This window comes from Stylophora pistillata, chromosome 4, assembly GCF_964205215.1.
Source record: "Stylophora pistillata chromosome 4, jaStyPist1.2, whole genome shotgun sequence".
In the NCBI taxonomy this organism is placed as follows: domain Eukaryota; kingdom Metazoa; phylum Cnidaria; class Anthozoa; order Scleractinia; family Pocilloporidae; genus Stylophora; species Stylophora pistillata.
Genome location: NC_142522.1, coordinates 9,398,632 through 9,408,309, shown reverse-complemented (window position 1 = coordinate 9,408,309; position 9,678 = coordinate 9,398,632). Strand labels below are relative to the sequence as shown.

The 9,678-nt window shown below is 39.0% G+C and overlaps 1 pseudogene; it reads left to right on the top strand.

The window, feature by feature from the left end:
• The first annotated feature begins 956 nt into the window (after positions 1–956).
• On the top strand, positions 957–7,684 carry LOC148732348 (major facilitator superfamily domain-containing protein 12-like; annotated as a pseudogene).
• Positions 7,685–9,678: the final 1,994 nt, after the last annotated feature.

The window sequence follows — 9,678 nt, the reverse complement described above, 5'->3', positions numbered from 1 at the left end:
AATGGTTAGGTAAATTAGAGTGTCTAGCGACTGGTTTCGATTTCCAAGCCAGCAGCAGGCGAGGACATTTCAGATGTGTAAAATTACATAAACTTAATAAACCACCCTACACCTGTTACACCAAACTACACAAAACTACACCAAACTATACTAAACAACGCCGAATTACACCTAGTACACCAAATGACACCTACTCGACCAAACTGCATTAACTACCCACAGCTACATCAATTACACCTACTACCCCAAACTGTATCTACTACATCGAACTACACCTACCATACAAAGGGGGTAAGTTTCTAGAGAAACCGTGGTGCTGCGTCGGTGGGGAACTATAACATGGTAATTTTGGTTCTATCAACTGAGTTGATAATGTAGATTGGACACTGTAAAGAGTTACAGTAGCTTTAGCCTTGTTACACTTACTTTACCCACTGCACCAAACTACACCAAACAACACCTGCTACACTGCACTACACGTACTACACTTACCACACTGCACTACACGCACTACACTTACCACACCAAACTATAACAAACTACACCTAACACACTAACCGTCATCTACTATACCATACTACGCCTGCTGCACCATACTACAACAAACTACACCTGCCACACGATTGTAGGTAAGAATAGGTGTTGTTTTCGAGACGTTAATCATGGGTATATAACCATCTTATGAGTCAATATTCCCTTCAATAGTCGACTGGATTTTGTAATGTAGAGGTCAGTTTATCAAGGCTGTCAAGAATGCGGTAAATTCGTACCTTTTTAGGTTTGGCACATAAGTCTGCATTCACCGAGTCTGCACAGGTTTTCTGGGGACCTATTTCTAAATACTACTTTGGTTCATGATTATTTGCTTAATCTTTTCTTTCTTTGCGTCTTTATTTTTTCTTTTCCCTTTATATAGGTTACTGAGGGCGACAGGATTGGAGTAAAGCTTGTTAAAGATGCGAATTAAGGAGCAATTATCATGCGCAGTTGGAAATGTGTTCAATGATCTCATCCGACAGCTCGCACAGTCATTTGAACTTCTTTTCCTCATGAAAGTTGTTGAAGTTTCAGCTTTAGAGGCAGGAGTGATTGTGGTACTCGGACAAATTACATACGCGTCGTCATTCTCGCCAGTTGCTGCATACCTTGGTTATAGAGTAAAAGTACCTTTTCTTTCCAAAAAAATTGGCAGGCGAAAGTCTTGGCACTGTTTAGCAACAATCTTCATGGCCATCAGACTCCCCTTTTTCTTCAACCACTGCTTGTTGTACAACAATCAAAACTGGCTTCGTCAATTTTGGTTTCTTTTCAGTGTTGATAAACATCTGTTTCAACGTAGTGGAGATAAATCACGGCTGTAGCTGCTTCTGTGGAGGAATACACAGTTCTCATTGCGATGAGGTTGGCTCTTAACATCACAGTTTGAATCTTAAACCTGTCCATTTGAAAGATATTTTAGTTTTCGCCATCCATGTCTAACATTTTCATGTTCATAGTGTTGTATGAAAATTAGAAAAAACCAGGAAAGATTTATTACTCGACGTTTCGGGGTCATCGTGACTTCATTGTCAAGAGACTAGTTTAAAAACATGCAAATAAGGAAAGGTACAAGAATAGCATAAATTAGACTGAACGGCTTAAACAAACACCTTGGCGCGGATGGAATCCGTTTGCACGTTCAGTGTTGGCTTACGCATGCGAATATACAACATTTCATTAACAAGGCAATCAAATTTGCCGTTACATTTCGTGATGACGTTGAATTGCTCGATCAAGCGTTCAGGCATTTCACTATTGTGCTGGAGGTGGTAGTGTTTGTAGATAGAAGATGATTTCCTTGTGTGCCCTTCTACGCGCTCGTGTAAGTGACCACGAGTATAGCCCACATACCCTGCATCACACAGGTTACATTTAAACGAGCAATTCAACGTCATCACGAAATGTAACGGCAAATTTGATTGCCTTGTTAATGAAATGTTGTATATTCGCATGCGTAAGCCAACACTGAACGTGCAAACGGATTCCATCCGCGCCAAGGTGTTTGTTTAAGCCGTTCAGTCTAATTTATGCTATTCTTGTACCTTTCCTTATTTGCATGTTTTTAAACTAGTCTCTTGACAATGGAGTCACGATGACCCCGAAACGTCGAGTAATAAATCTTTCCTGGTTTTTTCTATGCCTTTGCTTTAGCAAATCCCTGCTGATCAAGTGTTTGAAAATTGTATGAAAAATTCCGAACAGTAGCTCAGAAAGTTAAGAATCTAGTTTGATTAGTACAAGTGGTATTCTCATTCTTACGGAACCCTACTTCTAAAATTAAGAAAGGTTACCGTAGAGTTGCTCTCGGTTGCGCCTAGAACAACTTTTACGCCTCTCTCGCGCTCTACAATACTCTGACATGCATCCATAATCCAATATAAGCATGCTAAACATGAATCCATAAATTTAATGTATTTACGTGTAATTTGTCTTAATTTGATGGCCTGCTCCCAGTTGGCTTGTTAGCTCAATTGGTAGAGCGCTGCACTAGTATCGCAGAGGTCAGTGGTTCGAGTCCCGTACAGGCCTGAAATTTTTTTCAGGTCTGATTTTCACTATTGCTCAAATAGTGCTTTACTGCGAAGGATCGTTCTCATATACGTGTAATGATGTGTATGTAATCTTAAATTAAATTCTTCCCAGAGTTTCGGTTTCCTCTTTCATTTAGGACAATGTTCAGCTTCTTGAGTGGTGTCTATATTTATGTCGCCACCTGGAGCCTTCTTGGTCTTGATAATGGTGATGCTCTGGGACCTATAACAGCCCTTCAGATCTTACGGTTAGGAACTTCTTCCCTAATTCTGTTTAGAATTCATATACTCTAGTAAAGAAAACTTGCATAAGCGAAGGTCTTTACAGTTTTCAAACGGTTTAGGATAAAGTCACTTCGAGACCTATCAAATTCCCTACTTTGGGGTAAGAAGCAGCTCTCAAGAGACTTCGCAAAGAAGTATATTCATAACTTTAGGCATCGATATCTCCATCTGTTGAACTCAAACTACATAGTGTGCCAAGATGAGATGCGCAGCCAGGGTTCTTCTTCCGTTGCTTTGATAGAGCTTCCTCTTCTTAGCTCTACTTGCAGTGGAGACGCCCTTTTTTGTCAGTTCTCTTGCTATTTATTTGCTGTCCCTCTCATGGATGGCGACTGGAACAGGAATCTTCTTTGTAATCATCTTTCTCATTGGTGCAAAGGAACCCCAAAAACTGAACGCACAAAGGGAGGCAAGGAGCATTGAGGATCAAGTTGCAATAATTGATAAAGATGGCAAATACGATGAAAATGATAGCAGGAATCCTGCTACAAAAGAGCGCTAGAGACTTTTACGCACAAATAGCACACATTCAAGTATTATGGTAAGTCAAGATCAAAAACCTTGTAGTAAAGCCCCGAAATGATAGTTGTGACTGAACTAATAATTTGGTACTAGCAGTTTCTTCATTTCCCTTTGAACCATACACATATCATTCGAAATGAATTTCACCCTAAAGTACTTAATATGTATACGCACCTTTGTACCCGACACTTTAGCGGCAGGTATCACGTTTATAGAATCCATAGGGGATTCTGTAACTATCGCAAGTTCCATTTGTTCGTGGGTTGTGGAATAAACGGACTCAGTCAGTTGCCTTTTTTTACTTCAGAACGCTCCTTGAACAATACTGACGCCATTCGGAAGTAAAAATAATGGCAAGTCTGTTTTAAACGTGCGATTTTATATTGATCGTAGTGAGCATGGAGCGAAAGGAAACTTTTTCAATACTTTGATCAGGAAGCCAAAAAGGCCGTGACTTTCAGCTTACCTGTATTTCCAGAAATGCGGTGAATACACGAGGACCAACCCAAGGAATTGATTTTTGATGATCTGGCCGGAGAAGCAATGATCCTAAATGAAAGTGCTCAGAATTATTATCTGAGACAAACTTGGAAAAGCGACGAAGTTCTAGTATCTTACATGGAAAACAATAATTCCTCAGCTTTAGAAGCAAATTCTGATCTACATGGTCCTGATGTTTCACTGGAAAATGTTCAATCTAGGAGGAAATGTCCAAAAAGAATCAAAGATTGGCTGAGAGATCCAAACTTGTATAAGGTAAAAAAACCAAATAAGTCTTTTTACTGTCTTATTTGTTTGCTACTAAGGTATTTAAAATTTTCCGCAATCGTTCTACATCTTTTTTCTTGTGTCACTTTATTTTTAGGCAGCCATTATCTTCACATGTACACGTCTTGTACTGGACACTGTAAACAGTTATTTACCATTATTCGTTACAGAAAGGCTGCTAGTTGCAAAGGTACTACATCAAAGTCCCTTCACTTTAACATTTGCGCTGTTGACTTGCTTACAAAATTCTTGAGCGTAATTACAGTGTTCTTCCCTCCTATGAGGAAGCTATCGCCTATATTCCACTTATTTTCCCGATCAATGCCTCCTTATCAAGTTTGATATGCAATAGACTCAGTAGGAAGATCGGAAGTATGGTATGAACGTTAGATAAGTCCCATGAACAGTTATTATTTAACAATGGGATCGCGTGACCATATTTTACTTTTTGATGTCCAAAATGCTTGTCACTATAAATCCATTCAGTATTAGTCACTGGTCATCGGTACCCTTGCGAAGTAATAAATCAACGGATTTGCGTTCTTACGTTCAGAGAAAAGTGACGTTTCCCAAAATAAGCTCTACTCATTTTAATTGTGTGATTCTAATGAATTTCAATTTTCTATTGATTTCGAAAGTAAGTGGAGCTACATACTTGCAGCTTTCCTTGTAATGGGTGATGCTGTTTGGAGCTATTTTCTGACCGACTCCACCAAACAGTCAACCTATGTACCAGTAGTAATGATTGGAAGCAGTCTGTCAGTTATGTACGTCATGGCACTTGTCTTCATTACATAACTGATTGGAGAAATCAGGTTGGTGGTACATTTGTTAACTAAAATTAATGTTTGTTTTGGAAACAGTTGACCTGAGAACCCCATAAAACAGTTTACTCGTAGCCAGCTATTCCACTGACTGCTTAATGAGTAATCCCTAGTGATCTTGAAACTAATGTTACAAATTACTGGTAAGGAAAGGTACGTTTTCCTTGGGGAGGGGGGGGGGGGCTGGGGCCCTAGAGGGGAAGGTCAAAAATGAGAGTGAGCACCAATTGGAGAGGGTCATACGGTAAGCTATTCAATGGGAGGGTCACACCTTTCCAGAATTTTTTAATGAGGAGTTTTGCCATGTTGCTTTCCATTCTTCTTACAGATTAAGTTTTCTTTTCACCTACTTTGATTTAATTCGGTGTTTTATTAAAGGTTCTAGGTTACATTTCTACATGTATATTATGCCATGGCACATAGTTCTCTTGGAGGACTCGTGTCCTTTTATTTCCGTATGGAGACGTACCAGACTCAGGTATCATTTCTTCAGCTTTTTGCTACAGTTGATTATCCGCGGCCTGATCTCCTGAAGAGGTAATACTAGATCCAACAATGCGCTCTACCCCGTCACTGTCACTGTCGGACTCTGAATTTGAGTCAGAGGCTAGCTGAATGCTGTTCTGACTGTCCTGCACAATAAAAGTCAAAATCTTACTGCCAATATGTGCCATCACCATCCTCACTTTCTCATCTTTCTTTCCTTTAAATGCAATATTGTGGTGATTAATTTAATGGCCAATAGCAAGTTCACCTACTCTAATGGATGGCAACTGATTTCTGCGATACAAATCTTCCCAGTCAATGTCATTGTATTTCTGTTGCTTTCGTTCAGCACGCTTCCTGTCACAGACGAAATGTTTCGAGGTATCTATGACGTAGAATATATCATGCAGTAGCGAGGGGAGGGTCGCACTTTTGTCGGCCACCTAAAGGTGGGGGGTTAGGAGTTTTTTTTATTGAAACGCAATGGAGGCCCAACACTGTTTTCGGAAAAAAATACCAAAATTTCCCAGCCCACCCCTCCCCCCCCCTCTCAAGGAGAAACGTACCTTCCTTAACTTAATGAAGTCTATGAGAAAAATAAATTAGGCACATTCTGCAACCAGGTATACCGCACTAAGGAGTGTATCGAAGCCTAAGCGCATGAGGCGACTATAGTTATCGCTTATTCTAACCTATATGGAAAATAGTCGAATTATATCGCCAGTTCTCTCTACCCGTTCTTTAAATTTGTGAGTTGCGGGAAGCACCGGGAAGTTTTATTGTCCTTTCCAGGGGGAGCTATTACAACTGGCTAGCGGTTGAACCTGTAAGATCAGGTCTGGAGTCCATCGCGTTTAGTTCTGTACTACCGCAGATAATTTTGGTCAATAAATTGTCAATTTTCAGGAAACCAGTGTATTAGTATTTGCCATTATCACTGTAATTGCTATAATTTCAAGCGTTGGACTTATCATTTGTATACAGAAAATAATACCCAGAAGGAAGGTCAGTCAGCCACATAGTGATCGACAGGTCACGTGACAAGGAAAATAGAATAGTACTGGTATGGACAAAATACAAACTTCTAAAATTACAATGGCTCAAACTCGTAAATTTTTTAAAGGCTACAAATTTCACTCGCCCAACAGGCTCGTGCAACTTGCTTAGCCTTTGAAAAATTTACCCCTGCTGATTTATCCCAATTGTACTCGAAATCCTGCGATCACCTATGCAAATTGCACTCCACTTAGTTCAAATACCGTAAATAATCACTTATGTAATGTTGTGTTTACCTACATTTCCCTCTTTCGATCCAAACCAGCGCAAATCTTCATGCTCGAATCTACTTTTCTGCATTACATGAAAATTTCCGTAACGATATCAAACTTTTTATCATCTACGTAGGTGATGTTCTGATTTGCTAAATTTCCCTTTCTCCATTCAAACCAGCTCATATATGGCGGTTGGCAACTACGTGCAACAAGTGTTTGTGGTACGCCTGGAACATTAACTATGGTGGGATCCCTACATGTTGGTTTTGCTTTTTCAATTATCAAAAGGTTCCTTTCAAACGAAGGTAAAAGTATAATGTTTTTAGATCTTGGTTCGTGGGTTAAAATATCATCATTAGGAAGACACAAAACTTAACTTTATGCCACAAGTATAGTATGTGTCGGTGTTGTTTAATTGACCGCTCATTTGAAATGTCATTGTTAGGTTTGTCAAAAGACAAAACTGACAATCAATATCGTTACAAAAAGGTATTTGGGACTTATCTATCTTGGTGTTGGGAAGTAAAGCCCCGTTCAAAAGTTTATGATAGTTGGGGATAATCGATAATAGTTTCAACATTCATTCATTATCATCGACTATCGTGTTTGCGTTCAAACGGTTCACGATAGTCGACTGATAGTTCGCAAAATTACGCGATGAGATCGCGTAATTGTAAGCAAATATGGGTGCGCTGAGGTCAAAACTTTCGTGGTATTTAAAATTTTAATGAAGAAGTTGCGAGTTGAAGATTCTGAGGCCTACCGAGAGATTATGAGAATGAACTAAGAGACATTCTGTAAAATTTTCACGGCTATTTTACACATCTTACTATTTGCCATTTCAGTTTCGGAGCCTGCTTTTAGCAAAACCGCTGACCGCTCATTCAAGCGGGAAAACTATAATCAACTATTGAGTGGAATTCGAACATGTCCAAAGTACATGGTAGTTAAACAATAGAGTGTTTCTGTCGAGGAACTATCAGCTGATAGTTCCCATGCGGAAATTTGATGTTCTTAAAGCAAATATTTGTCCGAGAAGCGAAGCTTCCAGGGCAGGTATGCTAGTCACAAATGTCAATAATTCACAACCGTACATTATCTAAATAATACGTTATACCTGTCAGAATTGAAAACTCAATGTTTTTCCAATCTACCTAACTTCGCGGCCGTCAAACCAATAAAAAATTTTCACGGATGAGTACAATCCATCCGGGTATTTTCCGCGGACGGGCACTATGGGCTGATAGTATCTCTCCACGGATGAACGCTATCGCGTCACGTGATCAATTTAAACCAATAAGAATCGGAGAAAATTTAGTGGTGAAATATAATTGATGTTATTAAAAACTGTATCACTGGATAATGCAATTCAAGACTTTTTATTGGCTTAGCTATTAGCCTGAGCCAATATACCATAATCTACAAATATGGTAAGCGTACGCGTCGGGTTAAAATTAAAAGGGAGCTAAAAATTTTAAGATTTGGTATGATTTGTCTAATATCTTGGGGACGTTTTTAATAAAACAATTATTCCACCCGCGCTTGTTGGATATGAGATGATTATAGCCAACTCGGCGCTACGCGCCTCGTTGGCTATCTATCATCTCATATCCAACGCGCGCTCGTGGAATAATTGTTAAATAGTCGATGATAGTCAGTGATAGCTGATGCATGATAGTTCGTGTTCAAACGTGATAGTTGGACTGATCATCAACTATCATCTGAAATATCATGAAGCTTTCCTCCCTTCCTCAGCAGGGCAGAGATACGATATGTCATATGGAGACTTCAGTCAGTGGTTCTTCGAATAGAACTGCTTTTTCTAACAACTGTCTTTTAAGGAAGACATGGTTGACCAGTTTGCTCGAGATTAATGGCAACATACGAAAGAAAGTTGTTGGTGACAGAGGGTTTGCTAGCTATATAAACATTCCTTTGGTTATCCAAGTAACGATAATTCCTCGTTCGTAGGAGGTTGTTCTCTTAAAATTTCTTCTTACAAAGACATGGTGCCAAAAAATGATTTGCAATGTGATAGTTTTAAAAACACAACTTAAATATCGGCCAAATGTAGTTCATGGCATGAAGGTGGGTGGTGAACGTGACTGAGTCGAATTTAAATCATGGAAAGTGCTATAATTAGTCTCATTATTTTCGACCTTACCCTTCATTACGAAACACTTCAAGGAATAATGAACTGCTGTCAAGTTCTAGCGTCAACTTATGGTTTACCAACTTCCTCTAAGCAGGGCCAATTTATTGTGTATGTTGAAAGGAAAACAAATTTTTCTGTGGACATAAACTGCACCATGTGTAAAACTGAAATTTTTGAGTACCTACTGCGGTTTTCAGCATTGAAACCAGACATTATCAACCCTGGAGGCTTGGTGAAACCGCAAAGAAGAGAAGCACTCAAGTCAGTAGTATCTAGGTCATCAAAAGCCTGATTCTTCGATCAGAGTAAAATATTATGTACGTTCCTATGAATTCATTTGCAAGCCACTTACAACCAAGCGGCCGTTTTAAGAATTGTTTTGGCAGTTATTTGTTTGATAAATATAATTAATCAATGAAGTCTCCTTTTTTAAGAGGAGAGCGTTAATTTGTTCTGTGGCAGGAACAGTAGCCGGGGGAAAAACTTTTGGGTTGATATAACTAGATTGAACCAATTGTATAGGAGACAACATGTAAAAGGACAGTAAAGAACCGATATATTACAGGCGTGAATTTTTAGTAATGCATTTTCGAAAAACATCGATATACTTTTTTTCAAATTGACAATCTTTCATTATCTTAATTAGCTGTAGTCACGTTTATAAAGTCCATTAATGGTTGCCAATTCCGTTTTTGCAGCATAACAAGTGAGACTTACTCAACTGAACTGCTTAGTAAACACTAAATTGAACATTTAAGTCACAAATTTTGAAGCACCTCTCTGTTTCAATTCAAGTT